The following is a 26,650-nucleotide window of genomic DNA, read 5'->3' on the forward strand; positions in this document are numbered from 1 at the left end:
CATCAGCATTCTCTCCTGGAGCTGGAGAACTTCCCACAGCATGGGGAAGTTACTTAACAAATGGGGAGTTTTGCCTTGGGACAATATGAAAGAAAAATTCCCCACTTCATGTAACAAGAGTCAAAGACTGAGGAACAGCTATCATGGATGTTTCAATAATTTTCAGTCGGCAGTATCGGAGGAGATATCTGGAAGAACATGGGGGAAAAAAGATTTTCGTGGAGAGGACCATACATATAACTTCTAACTAGCATGAAAAAAGACTTTTTGGCCACCTATAGACTTAGCATTTTTTTTAAAGGTTCTATAACTAAAATACACTGTTGCAAAATCTTTGACAGTATAATTCCAAAGAGCTCAAGATTATTACAATTATTAGATACAGATACTAGATATTTCTTTGTACTACAAAAAATAAAATTATTAGCATGACTGATCTAAAACTAGGCTAATCATAGCTGAGTGGAGATGTTTTTTCCAGATACTTTGGTTTAACTTCTAATTTTTTTCGTCCCAGTATAAGATGCTAGCTATGATATGATGTGCAGTCTTGGCCTTGTATTATTCTGGCAGAATCTGATTTTATTTCTTTGTTTTGAATAGTTTTACGTTCCAGAGTTTGGGGGGAATATATTGATCTGTTTCGCAGTCTCAGGAGAGTGTTAATTTGGCTTCTGGCAGCCTCCGTATGAAAATTCCCCAGTGAAGGTGGCCCCGCATTTGGCAGCAGGGGCCTTGCAGAAGTGGGAGCATCTCCTCCAGGACGGAGAGGCAGGTGTGCCAGCACACCCAGGACCCTCTGTTGGCATCTGTTCTTCCAGCCCTGGGCACCAAGAGTGTCCCCTTTGTCCATAAAATCCCTTAGGCCTGCTCAAAGCCATTTTTAATGCCTAGAGTCCAAATTAGAAAAATACAAGGTAGAAAAAGATGTATCTTTCCAGACCCACACTCACTGAAAATAAAACGTATTGGAAATAACATGTGCTCCTCCACAAACCTGTCACCCTGGCTGAGGCCTCTGTGTCACAACTCTCAAGGTTATTCTTGTTCTTAGTCTGCTAATTGTACTGCATGCAAGGCTTCCAGAATTCTTCCCACTGCCTCCTACATGCCACAGGTACTAGTATGTGTGAGGCGGTAGCCAGAGGGCTGCAGGCTGTGAGAGAATGTGCACAGAGATGCCACTCCGCCAAGGCTGGGAGGTCAGCCCAGTGTTGGGGGGACCTAGCTCGTATTGGTGTGCAGCGGCGGGAGGGTGGCCAGGAGCTAGGATGACCCAAGGGAAGGGAGAAGTTCACGTGCTGTTCAGGACCCAGACGTCAGTCAGGAGTTTGGTTCTGTTTTTCCGTGCTGTGCAGCTTTCGGGATCTTAGTTCCCTGAGCAGGGATTGAACCCACACCCTCAGCAGTGAAAGCACGGAGTCCCAACCACTGGACCACCAGGGAATTCCCCAGTCAGGATTTTAAATTCTTCATCTTTCTCACCTATGCCAGCCAGTCTAATTCATCATAGACAGAACACTTCAGGTTTTGGAATACATAACTAAGCCCACATAACTAAACACAAAATATTTGAGTCTATGGCATTTAAAGGAAAAAGGAGAAGAAGGAAGGAAGAAGGACCACTCCAAATAATAAACCATTACTTACTGTGGCTTTTATGAAAGTACAATTCACCTTTCATTAGACTCCAAAATTACAATCTTCCCACCAGCTTGGCAACAGTCTAAAAGTTTGACAACATAATGTGTTGTTGAGGCTGTGGAGGAACAGGAATTCTCATATATTGCCAGTATTAGTGAAAAATGGAACAGTTCTTTTGGAAAGACTTGGTAATAATGAGCAAAATTATCAATGAACTTACCTTTGAGCAGCCACTGCACTTCTAAGCAGCTATCCTATTGATACCTTGTAAAAGTACAAAATAACATATAGCCAGCATCATGCCTTGTGACATTGTTTCTAACAGCAAAAGATTAGAAATAACCCAAGTACTCAGCAATGATAAGAAATTTGTTCAAAATAACTATGGTGCATCCACACCGTGGAGTACTATGCAGCCATAAAATAGAACAAAGTTTTCCATCTTCCAGTGTGGAGAAGTCTACAAGGTATTTTGTTAAGTAAAAAAACCCAAGGTCGGGCTTCCCTGGTGGCACAGTGGTTGAGAGTCTGCCTGCCGATGCAGGGGTCGCGGGTTCGTGCCCAGGTCCGGGAAGATCCCACATGCCGCAGAGCGGCTGGGCCCGTGAGCCATGGCTGCTGAGCCTGCAGGTCCGGAACCTGTGCTCCGCAACGGGAGAGGCCACAGCAGTGAGAGGCCCACGTACCGCAAAAAACAAAAAACAAAAAAACAAAAAAAACCCCAAGGTTATACAGTGTGCTACCTTTTGTGTAACAGGCAAGGAGAGTAAGAATATGTACACATATTTGTTTATATTTATAAAAAGAAACACTGAAAGGATAACTATCTGTAGGGGTTGGTTATCTGTAGGGGGTGGTTATCTGTAGGGGGTGGAAGAGAATGTAATGGAGAAGACAGTGGAAGTGAGACTTCCTGTGTGTACCTTTCTATACAGTTTTGACTTCCAAATCATAAATATATGTTCACAAATAAGTAAAACTAAAGCTGAAAAAGTGCTGTGTGGTGACCTAAATGGGAAAGAAATCCAAAAAAGAGGGGATTATATGTATATGTATAGCTGATTCACTTTGCTGTACAGTAGAAACACAACATTGTAAAGCAGCTATACTCCAATAAAAACAAATAAACAAAAGCAAGCCAATAAAAAATAATAAAGCTGAAAAAATTCCATTAATCTTCTCCAGCAGGTATAGCCCCCTCTGGCTCAAGGACCAGTCATTAGCTAATTGGGGCGGGGTGATGGGTATGGCAGGTTTCAAAAGCTATGGACAGAACTTTTAGACTGGACATCCATTCCCCTTTAATCCTGGTCCTCCAGGGCTATGCTGTGCTTTGTAGCTGAGATCAGTCTTCATTTCGTCCATCAGTTTTGCTAACCACATCCTTGTCTTGTTTCCTGGGATTGGGTCCCAGCCATTGAATCCTGCCTGTTATTCTATCCTGAGCTGGGAGCTCTGCTTTGCTCCTACCACTATGGCAGTTTTATCCTTCCATCCTCCCTTGGCACTGAAGTCTGATCCCTTCACTCTTGGCTCATGGCTGTAGGCTTGGTATCCGTCAACAACTGTATCTGATGCTGTCTGACTGCCTGGATTGCGAAATATCAGCTTCCTCCTTACTGAACACTCCCTGACACCTACTGCTTACCAGAAGTACTAGAGTAACTGTACAAACAGTGACAATGAGTGCTTGCTGTGTGACAGGGCATGGTACAAAGGGCTCCACAGGCATCATCTCCTTTGATCTTCATGAAGATCCTAGGACGTAGGTACATGGATAAGGATCCTGAAAAAAAAGGTGAAGTAAAATAACTTGCTTAAACTCATGAAACCAGTAAAGGGAGAATCTGGGATTGGACACAGGTATGTCTGACGCTAAACTGGAGGAGTCTTCAGCTAGTTTAGCTAGTTAGGGAAGTCCTATGGCCAGTGGCCATGCTCTCCGGACCTAGGGGAAGCCTGAACTGCTGCACCTCTCCCAGTTTCCTGGGCTGAATTTGGTTCTGTAGTTTCTATCCAACTTGACAGATGGGTCACAATAGACATTGCCTAACTGTTCTAGTCTCCCGTAGTTAGCCCTTCCATGCACACCTAACCCACAACATAGGAACCATTTTCCTTACTTCTTCTAGCTCAGGACCACCAATAATTTGGAATGGGAAATGCTACATTTATAAACAAATATATTTATATTTGGTAAAACTTTATTAGGTTTTTATCGTTCTCTTCCTCCCCCCCCCCATTCCTTCCTTGCTTCCTCTCTTCCTTCTTTTTTTCTTTCCTTCTCTAAGAAAACTTTAAAATTTTTCTAAGGTCTTAGGAAAGCTATAACATCTAGAGGTTTATATTCCATTGAAAGTCTGTTGTGAGAAACTGTCTAACACATTTTGTTATACTGGCAATCTTTTGTTCTATACAGAATTTGTTTTAATAAAATTCTTTGTAAAGGCTTTCTGAAGGAAGCAGGGGCCGTGAACAAAATGTTCAGATATTATACTGTGTGATGTGTTGATAAGCCATTTGTGGAGGATATTTTATGTTTTCCACTCCTTTAGGATTTAGGTTTTTAAAAACCCTTGAATTAAGACAATTTCTGTACATACATATTGGAAAATAATTTAGAGAAAAACATTATTTGAGCCTCAATAACTTAGAATTAGAGATCACTTGAATAGGGACAAGGTTAAAAGTAAGTGTATTCATTGAAAGAGTAAGGGAACTTAAAAATCATCAGGCACAGACACCCCCAACAGTCTCCCTCAAACATACATACATGCCCTCACACCCTGGGACACATCCCACATCCCCAGATATACCCAGAAACAAACATACAAAAATATCATTAGGAAATTGAAACTATAGGCATTTAAAAAGTTATCAGTCCAACAACCTCAAGGATACATGACTTTAATGGAAACTAGTAAATACAAGGATTGAGGAGTAGAGATGGGAATGGGAAATATTTTTCTACTTAAAAGCATAAAACAACTAATATTTGTTTGTTATAAAACATAGAACCTTTCCTAATAACACCATTTCTTGTTCCATTTATTGCATTTACTTGAATAAATTTAAAAAGCATTAAAAATATTCAGGCTTTAGACTAACTTAGATTCATTTTCCTCATTTAGCCTGAAATAGTGATGTTTCATTTGTAATGTATTCTGAAGTCAAACATAATATAATTTTAGAATTTTGTGTGACTTCTCTCCCTGCTTCACATAAAGAGCAAAATAATTTATGAACTATACAGTAATATGATACCCTAATCTAGCTTTCATTAAACTTTCTTTTCAAAATTGAAATCATTTAATAATATTTTCAACTAATAAAACTATTGCATAGTCATTGTATAAAGTCTAGACAATAAAAGACTTTAATAGAAGATCAAAATCACCTGTAATCCCATTCAACAGAGACTATTTATTTAAATATGATGTAAATTTGGGTGTAAATCAAGCCTTTTTTTCTACTTCTGGTTCAGCAACCTGAGGGACTGATGCAGACACACTCCTGTAATAAACACATAGATATTTGGGGTAAATATAATCAATACAATAAATTACTGATAAACAAATAAATTGTGTTTCTAAAAGTAGATAATTGGGCCAGGAAGGAAGAAAGGAAAATCCTCTAGTAGCTCAAGCTGTAAGGTTGGACTGATAGAACCAGCACCTAGAGAATGGAGTTGGAGTATAAACCTCACATGGAGACAAGAGACATGGCCTTGGGTCCACTTAAGATGAATATCTGGAATTAAAAGTCTGAATTAAGGACAGGCTCTTGCAAAGTTGCTTAGTCCATTAAAATGGCACTAAAAAGAACTCCAGCAAGGAATCTTGTACTATTCAAGTGTGAGTATGAATGAAAAAGAAACATCTAAGAAATTAGAACCCCAAGCCTGAGTGTAGGATCTAATTTTATTCTGGTCTTACAGCATGAAAATTCTCAGCTGATTAATGAAAAAGTTGGGAAAACCCTCACAAATTTGGTCCACGAAAACTCCAGGAACCAAATGTAAATCCTCATTACAGGGGGCAAATCCATAATTTGGGATATGTAGAACTCACACAGAAGAACCATCACTGCTTAAGATGAGCTCACAATATAAAATTATAAACCATATGAGGAAATGAGGATCAATCAAAAGGCTCAATAATTAACAAAATTAGTACCCAAAGAACCACAGAAAATTGAACACTCTGAAAGGGACTATAAACATTGCTATGTTTAAAATGATTAAACAAGTAAAAGAAGGAATTGAAATAAAGAAACAAAGGAACAATATGAGCAGAGAATAAGCAGATTTGAAACAGAACAAAATTGGACTCCTGGAAATAAAAGATTAGTTCATTCAAATTAAAAACTCAATGAATAATCATGTAAAATAGTCAACTGAAAAATAGATCTGAATAAATCACCCATAATGCAACACAGAAATAACAAGATGGAAATATAAAGAGAGGTTATGAGACATGGAAGATAGAATGAGAAGTTTCAATATACTTCTAAGAGGCATTCCAGAGAAAAAGTTGTAGAGACATTCAAAGAGATAGTGGGAGAAGAAAAATACTGTTACAATTTACATGTTGTATGATTGTTTTATGTAAAAAACCCAGAATTATCCACACAGAAATTATTAAACTTACTAAGAGAGTTTAGCAAGATAGATGCAAAATTAATATACATTTTTTTCCTGGAAATTTGCATGTTTTCTTCTAAATTTTCAATTTTATTAGCATAAAGTTAATTAAAAGCATTTCCTTATCTTTTAAATTTGTTACATCTGAATTTATGATGTTATCAATTTAATGATTTTTAATGAAGTACAGTTCATTTATAATATATTATTTTCGGGTGTACAATATAGAGATTCAATATTTTTATAGATTATACTCCATTTAAAATAATTACAAAATAACAGCTATATTTCTCTGTGCTATATGATATATCCTTGTTGCTTATCTATTTTCTGCATAATAGTTTGTACTTCTTGATTTCATACCCCTAACTTGCCTCTCCTCCCATCCCTCTCTCCACTGGTAACCACTAGCTTGTTCTCTATATCTGTGAGTCTGTTTCTGTTTTGTTATATACATTCATTTTATTTTTTGGATTTCACATGTAAGTGATAACAGACAGTATTTGTCTTTCTCTGACTTATTTCACTAAGCGTAATACTCTCTAGGTCCATCCACATTGTTGCAAATGGAAGAATTTTATTCTCTTTTATGACTGAGTAGTCCATTGTATACATATATCGTGTCTTCTTTACTCATTCATCTATTGATGGACACTTAGGTTGCTTCCATAACTCTTTACTATTGTAAATAATGCTGCTATGAATACTGGGGTGCATGTATCTTTTCAAATTAGTGTTTTCTTTTTCTTTGGATATGTACCCAGGAGTGGAATTGCTGGATCATATGGTAGTTCTATTTTTAGCTTTTTTGAGGAACCTCCAGACTGTTTTCCATAGTGGCTACACACATTTACATTCCCACCAACAGTGCATTAGGATTCCCTTTTCTTCACAACCTCACCGATATTTGTTATTTGTGATCTTTTTGATGATAACCATTCTGACAGGTATAAGGTGAGGTGATATCTCATTGTAGAATCTAATGACATTTATCTGTGCCTTTTCTTTTTTTCTTGAGTAGTCACACCTTAGTTTATTTTGTTAGTCTTTTCAAAAAACAATAGTTTGGCTTTGTTGCGCCTCTCTGTTACTTAATATGATTTCTGTTTAATTGATATTGTTTATATGATAGTTATTTAATTTGTTTCTGCTCTTTATAGTGTTTTTTATTCCACTTCCTTTGTGTTTTTTTCTGTTATAGTTTCTTGACTTTCAAATTTGGAAACACAGATACCTAATTTTTTTTTTTTTTTTTTTTTTTGCAGTACGTGGGCCTCTCACTGTTGTGGCCTCTCCCGTTGCAGAGCACAGGCTCCGGATGCGCAGGCTCAGCAGCCATGGCTCACAGGCCCACCCGCTCCGCGGCATGTGGGATCTTCCCAGACCGGGGCACGAACCCGTGTGCCCTGCATTGGCAGGCGGACTCTCAACCACTGCGCCACCAGGGAAGCCCAGATACCTAATTTTTAAACTTTAAGTATTAAGGCTATGAATTTCTCTCAGAATAACATTTTCCTGCATCCCACAATGTATCTTCTGCATAACAAATGAGATGAGAGATAATAACATATACAAATAAAAACAAACACTGATAAGATACATAAGATAATTAGGATTTACATCCCTTTATCACATCATATAAAAAAATCAGCTCCAGGTGAATTAATGAGCTACATGTGAAATATAAAACTATAAAAATTTTAGAATTCAATATAGGAGAATACTTTTATGATCTAATTTTCTTAAGCAAGTAATAAAAATGAAAACCACAGAGGAAAAATTGACAAATTAGCTACACTAAAAATAATAATATCAGTTTATCAAAAGATACCATAATGAGAATGAAGTGACCAGCCACAGACTGGGAGGAAATAGTTGCTAAATATATAACTGTCAAGGTATTAGTATCCTGAATATGTAAAGAGTTATTACAAATCAATACGAAAAAGGCAAAGCAACTTTTAAAGGGTCTAAAGAATTACACAAGCCTTTTTTGGAAAAGAAAGCATAAATGGCCAATAAACATATAAAGTGTCACTCAGCCTCATCACCAGTCAGGAAAATACAAGTTAATTCTACCATGAAGTACCATTACATATTCACAAAATTGGCAAATATGAAAGTCTGAAACTATCATGCATTGGCAGGGATGTGGAACAAGGCAATCTCTTATATAGCACTGATGGGAGTGTAAATTAGTACAATCACTTTGGAAAGCAATTTTGCTTTATGAAGATGCCCATACTTTATGACCTAGCAATTCCTCTCCTAGGTGTAAACTCTAGAGAAACTATCCTTTTCCAGGAGGCATTTATGAAATGCTTAAAGTAGCATTATGCCTACTAGTAAAAAACTAGAAACAAGCCAATATCCATTAACAGTAGAATGGATAGAACATGGGAGATATACAGTAATGACTAGGAACAAACTACAGTTATACTCAACGACATAGTAGAATCTCAGGAACACAATTTTGAGTGGAAAAAACAAATTGAATAACATATATAGCATCAGTCCCTTGATGTAATGTTTAAAAACATGCATCACAATATATTTTCATTGTGGAACTACAAAGAAAAGAAAGAAATGATAAATACTAAGTTTAGGATAATAGCCTCTGAAGGGAGAGGGGAAAGGTGGTGTGGCAGGGGGAGGGAGCACAGGGGAACTGAAGAATAATGGTGATGCTCTTTTTGTTCGTTTCGCACATTGGATGGTGTGCACCTAAGTGTTGTACTCTTATTCTTTTAAATTTTTCCCATATTCTTTATACTTCACACATATCTTAAGATATTGTTTTGGATCTGCTCAGTATTTGTTAAAAACAATTTAAAGATAGAATGCTAAAGAGTCATACCTTTCCAGGATTGAAAAAGGACATCAGTACTCCCCAGCCCTTGTAAGTTAAATAAAAACAAATTCAAACCTAGATGATGGATGAGAGTGACACTGAAGAGCACAAAAGACAGAAAGAAAACTCAAGGAGAAAAGACAGATTGCCTTTTCTCAGAGGAAAAAGTACATTTCTCTGCAACAATGACGAACTCCAGAAATGAAATAACAACTCTAAGTACTTAAAGGGGAAAAAAATCTTGAATAGAATTCTTTACCCAGCTAAGTTTAATTCATGACTGAGGGCTAAATAATGACTTTATCAAAAAGTTTGGCCATAACAGACCTTCACTAGAAGAACTACTAAAAGATGTACTTAGTTAGGAAGGAAAATTACCCAGAAAAAAAGATGTGGGAAACAAGGAGAAAAAAATTTTCTCCTTTTTTAAAAAAAAAAAAAAAAATACAAACATTTTTGTAAAATTGAAAAAAAACAGGGGTGGATCCATGTTTCCTGGGACTTAAAGTTTCCATAATTCAAGGAACACGTTTTAAGAAAAGAATACCAAAGTATTAATAGAGGGCTTCCCTAGTGGCGCAGTGGTTGAGAGTCCGCTTGCCGATGCAGGGGACACGGGTTTGTGCCCCGGTCCGGGAGGATCCCACATGCCGCGGAGCAGCTAGGCCCGTGAGTCATGGCCGCTGCGCCTGCGCGTCCGGACCCTGTGCTCCGCAACAGGAGAGGCCACAACAGTGAGAGGCCCGCGTACCGCAAAAAAAAAAAAAAAAAAAAAAGTATTAATAGAAAATTAGGTACTAAGGTTTGTATTTCCTTGGAATAAAAATATAAATCACACAAAAAAATTTAAATTTTAGCAAAATGTTGCAAAACCTCAAAAAATAATTTTAATTATTTTTATTATAATTTCATTTCCTCTATGGAAGTGAAATTTGGTTTCTGTTTTTTGGCTGCATACTCCTTGCTCACCTCTTAATGTGATAATTACCTTTAAATATCACCTATACAAAGAAGTAGAAAGATAAACCAGTCTTCTGACACAGTTGGTCAAAATTTGTTCTTTAAAAAAAAAAAATCAGTCATAGTTTAGAAAAGTTTATTTTAGCTTCACATGCATTAGTAGTGGTCGGAGAGTCGTCAGATAAGTCCAGTCCTTTGATCCCACTGTCACAGCAGGCTGACCAAGGTCGGCTGGGTTTCACCACGCCCAGCAACCCTCCCAGCCCCTACTGTGCCAGGACAGTTCTCAGCAGTGGCGTTTGCCAAGGTGACCACAAAGCCAAGTCACATGGCCCTCAGGCTGAGAGTGGAACAGTGTCTCAGTCAGATTCTTCTCCTTGGGGAAGATGCTGATGCTGCATGGGGTCCACAGAGTGTAGGTTGTCACCGGGAATGGTGCCCAATGCCCGCCCCCCTCCTGCAGCTCCAAGACCACCACCAGGGCAAGTAGAATAACCTCCAGGCTAGCAGGACTTCATTTCTTCAGCTTTCTTGGAGCTGCTGCTATCTCCTGGGATCAGGGCCTCGGAAGCATCTATCAAGTTAAGGGCCCTGAAGCGGAACCATTAGCTTCATGGGAAATCAGCCTTAAGCAGGGACTATAGAAAACACTATTGACAAGAACAATTACTTCCCACTCATACATCCATAGAAAAGAAATTCTGCTCCAATCTTCATAAGGAGTAGTATAAGAACATTCTCAACTTCTCTCTGCTCCCTTAACCATTCCTCCCCAAAAGCAGGAGGTTTGGAGAGTTTAGGAGGAAGACCCAAGCAAGATGCTTGGCTCAGCCCCTGCTGTTCTCTCTCCTTCAGAACTGCCTGCCCCACTGAAGGAAAGCTGCTTGTGTCCAGGTGGTGAATGACCAGCCTTATTAGGGAAACCTGCTGGTGCTTCACTGTGCCATTGGGGCCCCAGTCCATCTAATTCAGGAATGAAGTACAGTATCAGCAAGCCCATCTGGCCACAGATCTTAAATAACTTTCTCCAATCGGCTTTATCTGAAATAAAGCTAATATTGTATTTTGATTTTCCATCTCTTATTCCTGCCTCTCTCCTTCCTTCTTTCTCCATATTGGTTCTGAATTCCAGAGAAGTGCTATGTGTGGGATACCCTATGGCCCTAATAATAAATGCTAATTTGGAGAGATCTTTAAAAACAGGTGAAACTAATAAAGTAGACAACAATAACAGAGAAGAGAGATCAGAGCTATTGATGAACTTCAGTCTTTCTTAAGTCAAGTGCAACATATTCAAAATTCAAGGGTAATAACCTCTGAAAGAAATAGAATATATATCTTCCAAAACACTGGAGGGGGAAAAAGGGAACAAACTCAATCAGTCCAATAGAAAGAAAACACCCCAAAATAGTGAAGAAAGATATGGTAAATAGAAAACACAAAATGAGATGTATAAATAAATCCAACTATCCGCAATCCTAATAAATGTAAATATTAAATTCACCTGTTACAAAGCAGAAATCATCTGAATTGAAATACAAATACTACATGTATGCCCTTTGCAAGCATAAAAGACAATGAACCTCAAAATCTGAAGTAAAATTATGGGAAAAATAGTCCACGTAAATACGAAAATAAAAGTAGAAAAGCAATATTAGATGAAACAGAATTTAAGGCAATAATATTAGCTAAAAAGGACTGTTATTTAATGATAAAAAAAATTACCAAGAAAATATAATAATCCTGAACTTGCATGCACCCCAAACCCTAGCCTCAAAATATGTAAAGACACATAGTGATATATACTAAAATAATTGTTAAATTCCCCAGTCATGGTGTGTTTTTTTTTTTTTTTTTTTTTTTTTTTTTTGCGGTACGCGGGCCTCTCACTGTTGTGGCCTCTCCCGTTGCGGAGCACAGGCTCCGGACGCGCTGGCTCGGCGGCCATGGCTCACGGGCCCAGCTGCTCCACGGCATGTGGGATCTTCCCGGACCGGGGCACGAACCCGTGTCCCCTGCATCGGCAGGCGGACGCTCAACCACTGCACCACCAGGGAAGCTCCATGGTGGGTATTTTTAACACACATCTCTCAGAAACTGATATAGAAAGCCCACAAATAATTAGGAAGTATAAAATGTCTTGAACAACACAATAAGCTTGGTATAATGGACATATACAGAATCCTGCTCCCAATAATTAAAGAAAACAGATAATTATCAGAGAGTGACCACAATCCAGTCACACAAATACCAAAGTATTCATTTCATACAGAGCACATTACATATCACAATGCAATACAGTCAGAAGTTAAAAAACGAACAAGACAATTTAAAGATTCTATTATTTTAGAAACTAAAAGGTACTTCAACATAGATAGAAAACATATATGAAAGGGCAACTAGATAGATCAATAAGAGATAAGTAGATAAATAATTCATTGTCTCAATGTACCATACTTTATTTGCTGTTGAACCATTTATGAGTCAACATTTTGGTTATGTGTTAGACACTGCAGGTTATCTCCTAATATCCCTTCTTCCCTTCTTCCTTAGTAACAAGACTCCTAGTTTTTAGCTGGAAGGTGTTGTTTGGAATAAAAACTTATTTCCCAGTTTCCTTTCCAGTTTGTTGTGGCCATGTGACCAAATGGAAGTGTCATGTTCAACTTCCAGGAAGTATCCTTAAAGAGAAGAACTGTGTCTTTTCTGCCCTCATTTCTTCCTTGTGTATCTTCATATATGACTTCTGATGTGTATGGATGAGATGCTTGGAGATCAAATAACTATCCTGGATCACAAGGTAGAACGCTCATAGAGAAAAGATTGTAGACACAAGATAGAAGGAACCTGGGTCACTGTTGTTTGCAGATTGCTTATCTTAGGACTTTATTTACATGGCAGGAAAACAAATTTCTACCTTCTTTAAACTATTATTATTTGGGATTTTCCTGAATAACGCATGTTTTCCCAAGTACTTTGCTGCAATGATAGGCTGCAGTAAGCATTCCTTTATGCATATATTTCCCCACTTCTAATGGAATGTATAAATCATGTGATATATCATTTTAAAGGCTTTTGAGATGTATTGCCAAATTTCACTCCATAAGATTGTACAACTTTACTCTTCCACCAGCAGTGAATAAAAGTGCTCCATTATCCCATACCCATTCCAACAGCAGGTATCATTCTTGCCAATCTTTGACAATAAGATAGGCTAAGAATATGATTGCATTTTTTGATTACTGGGATGGTAAAACATTTTTAAGAATTTGTTTGCTATTTGTGTATTTTTTAATTGAAGTATAGTTGATTTAAAATGTGTTAATTTCTGTTATACAGCATAGTGATTCAGTTGTATATATATATATACACATACATATATATATATGTGTGTATATATATATATATATATATATAATTCTTTTTTATATTATTTCCCATTATGGTTTATCTCGGGATATTGAGTATAGTTTCCTGTGCTATACAGTAGGAAGTGTTTATTCTTTTATATGTTGCTTTTTGAAGTTCCTTGATCATTTTTCTATTAAGGCATTCTTTTTCATATTGATTTTAAAAGACTCTTTATATATAGAGTATTTAACCCTTTGTCTTACATAGCATTAATATTTTTTCAGACAGTTCATTGCTGTTACACATTGTTTATGGTATTTTTATGCAGGATTTTAAAACTTTATCAGGATTTCTCTTTTTATTTTCTCTTTGGTATCATTTTTCAGAAAGTTCTCTCTTCTTACATATTATAGAAATATTTGCCTACAATATCCACTAATACTTTTATGTGTTAGTTTGTTTTTATTAAACTTACTTTGAAACTGTTAATCCATCTGGTACTTATTTTGCTATATGATAGAGATCTAAGCTTTTACTTTTCCAAGAGGATAACCAAATATTTCAACAGTTGTTGAATAAGTCATTCTTTATCCCCTGATACAAAATATTATCTCCAGGGAAAACTAAATTCCCCTTATGTACATGGATCATTTTGATCCCTCAGTTATGTTCTATTGATCTATATATCTATTTCTCTACCAGTGCCATAGCTTTAATCATTCTAGCTTTTAAATATTTGCAAATAACTGATGTGGTATATTCTCCCTAATAAATTTTTAAAAATTTCTCATGATGAATTTTAGAATGCTTTAAAAAATGTATTCCAACAAAACAAAACAAAAAATCCATAGATCTACCACAGCTGGGACTTTGTTTGGAATTTCATTATAGTTTTAGATTGATTTGCAAATATTTGACACTTTTTTTTTTACTACTGACTCATCAATATGATATTTCCTTTTATTTTCAAATGAAGTCACTATGACCTTTTTCTGAGATGCTATCAGATGCTTCACATTAGGCTATAAAGCCTCTCGTATATGTTAGACATTTTGATAAGAGTAAGAAAGTCATAAAAGCGGACTTTGCCTCCAATGTGCTCATATTCCACTAAAGATAAATAAGACTGCATTGAGTTGACACGAAGCTGTATAAAACAGAAATAAAATGCTCCATAACTTTATTATTGTAAATACACTGCTCTGTACTTATACCCTGCAAATCTGGCTGCAATGACAAATGGCAATAAGAGCAGAATAGAATTGATCTGTAATGGTAAAGGAGAGGGTGAAAGGCATTGCAGATGGCAAAAGTAGCATTTGGGCTGGAGAAAGCAAATTATGAGGCAGATTCACGTGTGTTCTAGGCTAGCAAAGATAATATAAATATACAATAATTTTTAAAAAGGGAAATTAGGGAGAAGATAACTAATTGTTAAAAAACATTTCAACATGGGTCAGCAAAATGGATTTTATGAGAGCAAAAATTTGGACCTATTATAGTTTCTGAAAATGAGTCTTAAAAATCAAAATGGCGCTTAAGGAAGATACTTCTTGCTGCAATGAACACACAAATTTGGAGTAAGAAAGTAACTAATAGTTTGTTTAGGAAATTGGTGCAATAATTTATTTTATAGTTTTATTTATTAATTCAATAATTTTTATAGAATATTACTCATTATGTGCCTATAATTGTGTCAGCATTGAAATGACTTTGTTTGCATCCCAAAATCTATTTTCACAAGGCCTTCATGACAGATGTCTAATGATACCATTTACAAAGAGGAAGACATTCCCCAGGTACTTCTGTACTTTGTTCAACAGAAATTTAACTGCCCAAGCGGATGCTTGATTGATGTTATTCAATGATTAATGCAGCAAACTCCCCACTTTACCCTCTGCAGCAGAAATCTCCATTTAACCCCTTGGGATATGTAAGTGCCTCATTTCTTGAGAAAATACAGTGAGATTAGGGAGAAGGGAAGCCTTCACAAAGCAATTAGGAAGAGGACAGATTCATCCATCCTCCTCCTTTGAAAAGCAGCTTCAACCAGGGTACTGCCTACTAAAATAAACTTCTACCTGCAAAGGAGTTTGCAAGAAAATTTGAGAAAATAAGAGAAATAAATAAAACAGCTATTAGGACAGCCTATTTCTCTCCTTCCATTTTTTTCCCCCCAGTGCATTGAGTCCAATGGCAGAAAATCTCACTGAAATAAGCATTTGTAAGTGTATCACAGTTGCTTTTCAGTCTGCAAAAGTCACTCTCCTGTAGCACGAATATTTTATTTTTTTCTCCACACATAACTGATGTCTACATGATGTGAAGCAATCCTGGTTCTTGTTGGTGCTGCTATTTAGAATTGGAAGAGTTATTTGGAATTGGAATATCTCCTACCAAAGAGAGCTTCAAAATATTTGCTTCATTTCGTGCCTTTAATTCCTCTCCACTTTCCCTTACTTGTAATTAATAGCTGCTAAGTGATACAGTATGAGAGAAGGTGAAGAAGGGCCACACATAAATATAGGTTCTTTACAAAAGCACATTTAACTCTTGTTTTTAAAGCCCACTTTCCCCTTCGACCTGGTGTGCACATGTCCCTAAGCATCTTCTGGCCTCAGAGGCACCTTTTTCTCTGTAGTCAACAATTAAAGAAGAGTCTCTCCACCAGGGATGCTATGAGGGAGACAAGAGGAAAAGGGGCTGATAACATTCTTGATCTTGTTCCTGTTCTTGGGAAAAATCCAGATATTGTGGCTCCCAGCCGATTTAGGGACATTAAACAAAATATTTAATATAGGTAAAAATGACTTTCACCATTAGCTATATGTTTTTATAAAAATCATACATGCTCATGGCAACAAACAAATAAATAGAACAACAAGAAAACAAAAAAGAAAGAAAATAAAAGACATGGTACAGTACAGAATAACGTACAAAGAAAAAGTACTTTTCACACTCCTACTTCCCAGTGTTTTTTCCAGAGCATATACATAAAATATTTACATCAGGGACTTCCCTGGTGGCACAGTGGCTGGGAGTCCGCCTGCCAATGTAGGGGACACGGGTTTGGGCCCTGGTCTGGGAAGATCCCACATGCCACGGAACATCTAAGCCCGTGTGCCACAACTCCTGAGCCTCAGTGACGCAACTGCTGAGGCCGGTGCGCCTAGAGCCCGTGCTCCACAACAGGAGAAGCCACTGCAATGAGAAGCCCACGCACCGCAGCGAGGAGGGGCCGCCGCTCGTCGCAACTGGAGAGAGCCCGCGCGCAGCAGCGAAGACCCAACGCAGCCAAAAATGAATAATAAATAAATTTATTAAAAAAATATATATATATTTACTTCAGACAGATGGGATTACAATATATGTTCTCCAACTTGCCTTTTCTTTCTACATGAAACAATTTATCTTGGACTTCTTTCTAGTAGCATATATAGCTCTATTTCCTTCCTTTAAACATCTGCATGCAAGCACAGATGTGCCATCATTTTTAAGAGAACTAGATCCTTATTGATGGATCTTCAGCTTTTTGTTTTTTTGGGTTTTTTTGGCTATTTACAAATAACATGACAATGATTATTGTTGTACATCTGTGTAAAAAACTATAGGGTAAATTTCTAAATGGAATTGTAAGATCAAAGGATGTGTTATTTAAATTGAAAAGTAAAACTCATGTGTTAAAATTTAACACATCCTGCCAAATTGCTCTCTAAAAAGTTTCTATCAATTTACACTCCTACTGATGGATCTGAGACTGCAGTTTCCCACACTCACAACGAATATTTTCATCCCCGGCAATATGAAAAAAGAAAATTCATTTTTCAATTTTAGAAATTTTCATTTCTTCAACTATAACTGAACTTGAACTTTGTATATGTTTATCAATCAGTTTTTTCCCTGCAAACAAACTGTTTATCTATTGTTTTAAACTTAACTTGTTTACTTTTTATTAATATGTAAGAATATTTGGATATTAAGGAAATTAACACATTGTCATATGTATTAAAAATGTTTTTCCAAGAATGTGTAATAAACATTCTGCTTTAAAAGGATATTCCTAATTTTACCAGTAGATGCCTTATCCAGAGTGAATTTGATTTAAAATCATTTCTATTTATATCTCTCACTAGGGAGCCTTGATTTAATCAATTTTCCAAAGAAAATGCATTCTTCTATTTGATTTAATCTTAAGATAGTTGTTTGATGTAACTTTAATACATAATCATTACCTCAAAGATAGATTTATGTTTCAGAAAGAAGGAAAACATTAGGAAAGAACAATGAAAAGCCAAAGAATAATGATGACCATTTTCATAAAATCTTTAGAATAAAATAAATTAAGAATATAAAGCATAGAACATTCATGAGGATTTCAAGCCTGGCTCAGAACTTTCTCCTTAATTACTTTGCCAAATTTTTTCTTTATCATTTCTATTGCAATTCCCTCTTTGGGGAACATATTTCAAACTCCTTCTTTTTATCCATACTCTCTTTCCCAAATTATCTCACATATCTTCTGAAATTTTATATATTTTGAGGGAAATAGGATTGATCTAAAAGTTAATCACTGTTAGATTCCATACACAATTTTATAGAAAGATCACTGTCTAAATCTCAGATCACTGGGCTTATGGTTTATCAGTAGCAGTGTTTTAACCTGCTTGATTTAACTAATGCTCCTCAAAGTGTTATCGCTGGAAAATTAGAACATCGATGCTAGATGAAGTAACCTAAATGCTAAAGGCAGGTTTATGTAAATGAAATTCTTTAATATTTCTAAATCTCTGAGAATCATGTTATTCTACAGTTTAACCTCTAAAATTCTATGAACTCACGATTCTAGGATTTTATGTGGAAGTAACTATTTACCTATGTTTGCAAACCGTTGTTTCAGGTTCCAGATTGTTTTTGATGCTCAATGGTTTATTTTTTAATCAATTGACTAATGTTAAGAAATGAATTATCCCTTGTACTAAAGAGCCTATAAAATTGCAGGCATTGTAATGAAGTGACTAAATTAAAATCTGATATAATTAAAATATGTTGGTAGGTAAGCATTTTTAGTTTACTTTTAAATATGAAGTAAGGGTTATTTAAAAATTATTTTATTTACTATCTTAAGAATATTTGTTATAACATTTAATTTATTTTATTCTAATTTATTAATATTTATTTTTCCTTCTTTTGTTTCTTTTTTGGTTTGGGCAAGGGAGACTAGTGTATTTTGTTTTTGTTTTTGATTCAGTAAGGGAAAAAAGAGAAGATATATCGGAAGACAGGCAGAGTTTTGACCCAAGGAATCTGGAAGTTGTAGTATTTACAGTCCCTTCCATTCATTAAACCAATATTTACTGAGCACCTGTTGAGATTAATTTGGATGAGAACTGAATTAAAAGCATTTGAAGTCTGAGTCAAGGGCTATCTAGACTTTGTAAAAGCCTTTGTAAAAGCCGAGTCCATGTGGTTTTAATCCAGAAGTGTCTGTCTACCCCAAAATAAACTCAAATTTTAGTTATGATATATTAGTAATAATGTGGAAATATAACCAACCTGTTGTTAGATGATTGCATTTCTTTAAAAATGACTTTATATTGCATTTTAATTTATTCATAAGACAAACGTGTTTTGGGGGAAAAAATGTCAGTACCGCTAGTTTAATAAAGCATTTATGTTTATACGTAACGGAATTCTTGTTGGTTGTATCCCTCATTTCTCTCTGAGGATAAATTCTTGTAGCTGTCAGTTTACTAGGTTCTGGATAAGCTAGGGGACTTGGGCTTGATGACTGAATTACCCTGCTTACTAGGCAGCGGTGGCGGGGTGGGGTGGGCAGGTGGCAAACGAGTTTACATTGAGAAAATCCTGGAGGAAAGAGCGAGGCTCCAGTGGAGGCTGTGCTGGAGAGTGTGTGAGGAAACGGGACTTCTGATGGTTGGGGACCCAGGGTCAGGGATGGGGTAGGACGTGGTCATGGGGTTGTGGGGTGAAGGTGAGCACAGTGTGGGATGTAACTCCTCACTACGCCACCACAAATCTTCAGTAAATCTTTTAGACTATTGGACTGATAGGATTTCATGTGGAAGCCAGTGAATAGAAAGAGTTCATGTCAAAGTGAACGGTCAGCACAACATAGCTGAAAAGGACGTCTTAGTAACATATACCAAAAATAAATAAATAAGCACCGAGAGAGTTTTACGTCAAATGCTTTGCCATTTGGTTGTGTCTGGGGTTCTGAATGCTACTGGGCCTATGCAACATTGCTCAAGACTCAGTGCCCTGCCCCTCTGGAATAGCAATCAAAATTCACTAGCAACACATTCAGAGACAAGAACCTCCCAAAGCAGGCCTCTATGGGTGATTTATTAAAGAAATTACATGAACATAATCTTCAACAGAATTTTAGGTCTTAAGGGCCTAAAGTCAAAGCGGTCATGTTTTAAAAGTCAGTCAAATATTTTTTTTCCAAAAATGATCTATTTAATTTTCATAGTCAGGTTTTAAATGAAAAATAAGTTTTTCTATTTACACTGTCTCTGCTCCATTATAAAATATTTTAAGGCTATTTTGAATTAGATCAATTAAATAACAAACCTATTATAACTTGTATCTAATATTTACTATTGGTGGGAGAGTACTGTCTTCAAGCTCCTCAGTCCTTAATGTCAGTAATTTTCCTCTGTAAAGCTCTACTCACTGGGCATACGTCATGAGGTCTCTATGTGCTGTGAAAGGAAGTAAAATCACTTGGCAAGAAATTTCTGACTGCAGTAGTATTTGTTCATTTGCATATTGGTAAGTGATTTGCATGCTAGTTAAGGATGTTGCAAATACATCTCTGACTTGTATGACCAAGAAGGAGAGATTAGATGCTGATAGGATGTATGTGAAAGTACTTTGTAAAGTTCCAACAAAATATAGTCCTCTAATATCAGGGTCAAACAGAGGCTAACAAAATAGTCTCAGGAATAGCCATGAGGCAAAGGAAAATTACTTGCTCATGAAACCAGAATTGTAAATAATCAGGCACAAGTATATACCAAATACCTTAAAAACTTGTTTTCTTCTATGTATTGAGGTAATGAAATCGTTTAAAAGATTCATGTTTTAATATAGTTTGTGTTATCCAGACCCTTTTTATTGATACTATGGTCATTTTCATTTTCCTAGCAGTTATTATTTTGCTACTAATTTCTAATTTTACTGCATTATGATCAGAGAATATGTTCTATATGAAACCAATTTTTTGTTATTTATTGAGATTTCCTTCATGGGAAACTTTAGAATTGTTGGATTTTTCTCCAACTAGATATATACTTGCTTTTGTTTTTCCTCCTTGGGAATCAGTGTACTTCCATTTTTATACCCTTGCATTCCATTATAGAAAATTTTATTGTCTTTCTTTCTGAATGTTACCTGTCTCCCATTTCTTACTCTCTCCCTATGTCTCATGAGACATTTTCATTGGACCTTCTCATTTTATCTTCCACATCTCTGAACCATTCATCTCTTTCTCTCTGTACTTCATTCTAAGTGGTTTCCTCAAATATATCTTCCAGTTGGTTAATTTTCTCTTTGGATGTGTCTAACATGCTGTTTAACTTAGCTGGTGAGATTTTAATGACTATAATTTCCATTTCTAGACATGCTATTTGTTTCATTTCAAATTTGCCTATTCTTTATTTTCACGGTGTCCTATTGTTTCATGATGTTCTCAATTCTTTTTTTAAATTTCTTTGCTCTTTATTTATTTTAGAGTGTCTTTGATTTCGTTCTGCCATCTGTAGTTGTTTTGGTGCTGCTTCTCTTGATTTTTCCCTCTGATGGCTCTCCTGTAGAGTACTATTCCTTGTGTACTTTATAACGTGTTGTTGTTGTTGTGAATTCATCTCCAGTGGGTTCAGTTGTTTTTCAGAGAGGCTTCTGTTATGAAATGAATTCTGTACCCACCCCTAAATGCATACATCATAGCCCTAACCCCCAGTGGGACTATATTTGGACATAGGACCTTTAAAGAGCTAATTAACATTAAATAAGGTCATAAGGATGGGTTCCTAATCCAATATGACTAGTTTCCTTATAGGAATTGGAAGAGACACCAAGGATGTCATACACGGAGTAAAGGCCATGTGAAGATGCAGCAAGAAGGCAGCTGTCTGCAAGCCAAGGTGAAAGGCCTCAGGAAAAACCAAACCTGCCAACACCTTGATCTTGGACTTCCAGCCTCCAGAACTGTGAGAAAAAATATATATATATTCTGTTATTTAAACCACCCAGTCTGTGGTATTTTGTTACGGCAGCCTGAACAGACTAAGACAGTTTGTGAACCCTAGGTTGTGAATGTAACCTCACAGGGTGCTTTTGCACTTGCTTCTATCAGATTCCTAGGTGTTCAAGGTTCTGGCCCTATTTTTATGTTAATTTACTGGCTTAGAGAGTCCATTCCAAGATAATGGACTTAGGGCTAGGATTCTAAGCAAATAGTATAAATTCAGACCTCTCAATATGTGACCCAGGCTGGTGTTAGTTTCTTTCAAAAGATGTCCCTTCCTTGACCTGTGCTCACTCTAGGGATCAATAACAGCAAACTTCCTTGCTCCTTCTACAGGCCAAGTGGTATGTTTTGCTAGCTCTCTTTCTGAGGCTCTGGACTTTCTGCAGGGCACTGGCTTCAGCCTTCCAACCCAGTAAATCTAAGGCCTTATTTCCTGTCCCATCCTCATCTCTAAGAGTCTTTATCCAGGACTAAATCCCCATAGGTCCCTGTAGCATCAGCTTGTACTTATTGCTTTGGCTTTTGTTTCTTGTTTATTTCTGACGTCCGGGGAGTTTTGTTGCTTCATTCTATCCGTCACTTCCATGAATCTGTACTAGGAAGGGAGTCTTTCCATGTCCCATTTGTCCACCACGCTCACTTTCTAATTGCATATACTAGAAAGTGTAAGATATTTTTTCTAACATGCTAGAAGTATATTTGCCCTCATAGAGTTGTATCAAATTTGTCCTTGTAGGGTAGGATTATGTGAGTTAGTAGTCATTAAATTTGTCACAACTATATTTTTAAAAGGTTCTATGCGGGTAGGAGAATAAATTAATTTTAGAACAAATAAGCTTCAATATTGTGATGAAACTATCATCAGGAACCTTATTTCCAGACTTGATATCAGTATGATATACATATAAACTTAAGGTTTTCAAGACAATTGTAAAGAATATATATATAATTATAAGGTGAAAAGCAAGAATAAAAGTCTTCATCTTTGTTTGTATTATAATTGCCAAGTGACTATCTTCATTGGCCTTTAATGCACTGCTGTGGACCAAACTTATATGTTGAAGCTCTATTCTATTGTGATGGTATTTGGAGATGAGGGCTTCCGGAGATAATTGAGATTAGATGAAGTCATGAGGGTGGGGTACTCATGATGGGATTAGTAGCTGTCTGCACACTAGGATCTGAGTTGGTAGCACCTTGATCTTAGACTAAATGTCTGTTGTTCATGGTATATTTTTATAACAGCCTGAGCAGACTAATACATGCACACACTGTTCAGATAGCTGTAATCTGCTTTCCTACCATCTGTTTTTTAGATTTGTGCTGTCCCTACATACTTACTAGATAAGTAATAAATGAAAGTTTGTGATCACCCAAAATTAAGTGTATTTAACAGGCAGTCAAGTTTCTGAAACTCATTTTCCCCATTTAAAGCTCTCCTGACTCAAATGCACTCTTAGTTATTCAAAATAATTCTGTGCTCTCCCTCTTATTCAGCTATTTGAGGTTTGATTAAGATTAATGCATTCAAGAGCCTACAACACTAGACTTCGAGCTGGGGGGTGTCAGATGATCTTACCAGAACGTAACCAGCAGTAAACTGCATATCCTCGGCACAGACTGCAGGGGTGAAATGTGCATGATGTGAGACCCTCGTGGTGTTCTCTTAACACCTTGGTTTGCAGGAGGATGAAAGGAAGAAATGCATAATGCTCTCTCTTAGTAAGGCATCATGAATTCAAGCAGTGAAGTCTATACTTTAGCGGGAATACTTCTGCATTTCCTGTAGCCGTCTAATGACTATGATCATGGGAAAGGAGGCATTGAAGGAGGCAACAAATGATGCTCCAGTAGGAACCAGGAGACGTTCTGCCTTTCCAGACCGTTCCATTATAGCTTCAACTTTACCAGTAATTCAGATTGTCCTTAAAAGAGTCCTTGATGCTTTGCACTGGCCCTTTCTCTCCATTTCCATTTACAAAGCAAGTGGTTTGGGGCTTGTCATCTCAATGCCTTCAATTTCCTGAAATGATGACAAAGCAAGTTAAACTGTACTTCTTTTTAAAATAGTTTTCTGGAGCCTGACTTCTGCAAGAGTGGTCCTGATTCCACTCCATGGGAGTCTCCTGGGAGCTTCTCCAATGTAGCATCTTGGACACGGAGCTGCTGAATCAGAATCTGCACTTTATCAAGATCCCAGATGATGCAAATGCACATTCGTGTCTGGGAAGCAATGGTTTAGAGTACTGTGCTCTCCACCTAAGAGTTACCTCTTCTAACTCATTAGTAACTAAGGAACAAGGTGAAGGTTTTCCCATAAACCTACCTAATGTAGCATTTTGATATTCTATTAACAATTCAGAATCACAGTAGGGTCTCTTTTTCCACATATAAGGACACCTAGCATTTAAGTCTATGAATGAATCAGAAAAATTGTTTTTATTTTGATTTAGTATGAATGTGGTCTTGTTCACAACTGCTAAATTGGAAGCAAAGAACTGTTTCCTTTCAGGTTAATGGGTTTCCCCTCATCAAGCTGTCCTTCTTTCATGTAATCTAGACTTGCCTCCACTTATTTATTTTTTTATAACTGTTCTTCTTTTTAATAGGATTATTCATCCTTCCAATATTAACAGCAATTAGACTTACCTCATGGTGCGTCATGCTGACTCAATCTGCGGCTGTCAGGGTAGGATGATCTTAGTCTTGTCTCAGTAACAAATTTTGACAAGCAAAACAAAGCAGCAGGCAAAATACATGAAGAGAATTAACAATAAAGGATCATAGATGACAAGAACTTCTTGAACATGATGGTTGCCTCTGCCTAGTCTGTCCTTGTGGAAACAATGATGTTCACCCTGCTCGGACTGATGACACTGTGACATAGTCTTAACTTGTATTTTTCAGGAAAGTTTTAAAAGAAGACTTTTAAAGGCTTAGAAACATTAACATTTGCTTTCCAAATCTAATCTATTTAATTTTATTGGAAAACATTTACAGAGCTCATCAGCAGACTCTCTAGTATTGAGTAATATTTAGCATGCTGTAATCATGGGAAGGAGAGATTTAGATTAAATGCTGCTTTTTATTACTATTTAATCATCGTAAGTTGATCCACTTTTTATCCTTTTAGTCAACAGATATCAAAGGTGGGAAAATATCTTCGTTTGCAGACATACCTGTATTTATCTCCTATTATATTTTTCATTAGCGTCTACATAAGATTTATTCCTGGTGATTCCCAACAAAGTAAATGTGAATCTCTTAAAACCAGATGCTAACAATAAAGACAAATGAACCTGATCTCTTAGACATGTTATGAGAATAAATTAGATAATATTTACAGGGGGATTTGACCTCACTAGAGATAGTATATAAATGAAATGTGAAAAAAAACCTTTAAAGATAAAAAATTCCATTCATTTGTAGCTAGATTAACTTGACAGTACCAAATTATGTTCTGAGTAAAGAAAACAGGCCTACTAACAGTGGTTCCGCTGGTTGTGGATAAATGCCAAGTACTGACAATGAATTCCAGGTCTGGGCTGAAACCTCAGGCATCAGTTTGAATATGCACAAAATGAGCTCTTTGTCTTTTTCTATATGTCTACATTTATTCTACTTGGAATAGTGGTAAAGCCTTGCATACGTTGGGTTAAATTATCAAAGTTATTTTAAACCCCTTTCCACATTTAATAACATATAAAGATTGTTAATAAAGCCGTGATGTGAACAAATTTTAAGGATATATGTAACCCATATACCTCTAGAGAAACTGTTTTTAAATTTTTATTATGTAGAACCAAAAAGGAGCTTTCACCAGGACAATGGGCAAAGAGGGAACCATAGTCATTGTAGACTGAAAGGCAAAGTTGTCCTTACGGGTATGGGGAAGCTGTCAATTATATTCTTAGTATTATTTTTGGGACACAGGAAAGTCCCCCAATCCCACATATTTTTCAAACATCCTGGCACACTGCTTCAGATTCTACCATTTAAAATTCTTCTGAGTTAAGGGAAGTGGTTGCATATTCATGGAAAAAGGTGAGATTAAAAATTGTAGGATGATGAAGACATTCACCAATATAATAAACGAACACTTACTTCATACTTACTACATGCCAGGCACTATTTTTAAGTGCTTTACCAGAACTATCTTCAACCCCATGAAATAGATACTATTATTAACCCAGTGACACAGATGTGGAAACAGGCAAAGAGAGGTTCAGAAGCCTGCCCAAGATCACACAGGCTACAAATGGCGTACCTGGATGCCCACCCTAGCAGTCTGGCTCTAGAATCCATACTCTGAACCAACATGTTTTCCTACAAGTGTAGGAGTTAGCATCATACAATATATTACTTTTAAAACATGAAACAATACTTTGCAATCTTTGATACAAAGAAAAATGTGAAAGCTGAACATTTTTGTATTGCTTAAGCAATGTTGCTTTTTTTTTAGAAAAGCCAAGATTTTAAAACTAGAGCAGCCTCCACCTTTCCATTTTGAACAGGAGACTCACGGACAGTGAGTGTTCATGGTACAATCTTACCATGCTGAAACTGTTCACCAAGAACGGAGCACTAGATAACCTGCCAAAAGGAGAGCTGTCTTGTGGACCCAACAGCAGATATTCAGGTAGAAATGAGAAATGCCACAAGGAAATGAATTTAGAGATGGAAACATCAGAGGAGATTAGATAATATACTGTGAGCAATTGCCATGTATAACATTATTTATTACTAACTTCTGTAGCAAGAGGCTACTCTGGATCTTAGGATGCAGAATAACTTCTTGATACACACAATGCAAAGAAAGCCTTTAAAAGTGTTCTCTAATGTCGGAAGTACGTGCTGTGCACGTTTTTGTTTTGTTTTGTTTTATCCCATAAAACATAAGGTTTTTAAAAAGAGATGAACTGATATC

General features: G+C 36.5%; 2 long non-coding RNA genes across 2 annotated transcripts in view; both read right to left on the bottom strand.

Moving 5' to 3' along the window:
- Positions 1 to 1,635: 1,635 nt before the first annotated feature.
- Positions 1,636 to 26,650, bottom strand: part of LOC117196329 (uncharacterized) — a 35,478-nt gene continuing 10,463 nt past the window's right edge. Inside the window, exons 4-5 of the long non-coding RNA XR_004476463.2 lie at positions 5,042 to 5,157; positions 1,636 to 3,430 (exon numbers count right to left, since the gene is read on the bottom strand). This is a non-coding gene — a long non-coding RNA (uncharacterized LOC117196329). The remainder of the gene's footprint in view (positions 3,431 to 5,041; positions 5,158 to 26,650) is intronic.
- On the bottom strand, positions 16,750 to 25,262 carry LOC125960679 (uncharacterized). Its single transcript, XR_007470599.1, has 2 exons — positions 24,373 to 25,262; positions 16,750 to 23,746 (listed from the first exon to the last, which is right to left on the bottom strand). It is a non-coding gene; the product is annotated as an uncharacterized LOC125960679 (long non-coding RNA).

The sequence above is a fragment of the Orcinus orca genome, chromosome 12, assembly GCF_937001465.1.
Source record: "Orcinus orca chromosome 12, mOrcOrc1.1, whole genome shotgun sequence".
In the NCBI taxonomy this organism is placed as follows: Eukaryota; Metazoa; Chordata; class Mammalia; order Artiodactyla; family Delphinidae; genus Orcinus; species Orcinus orca.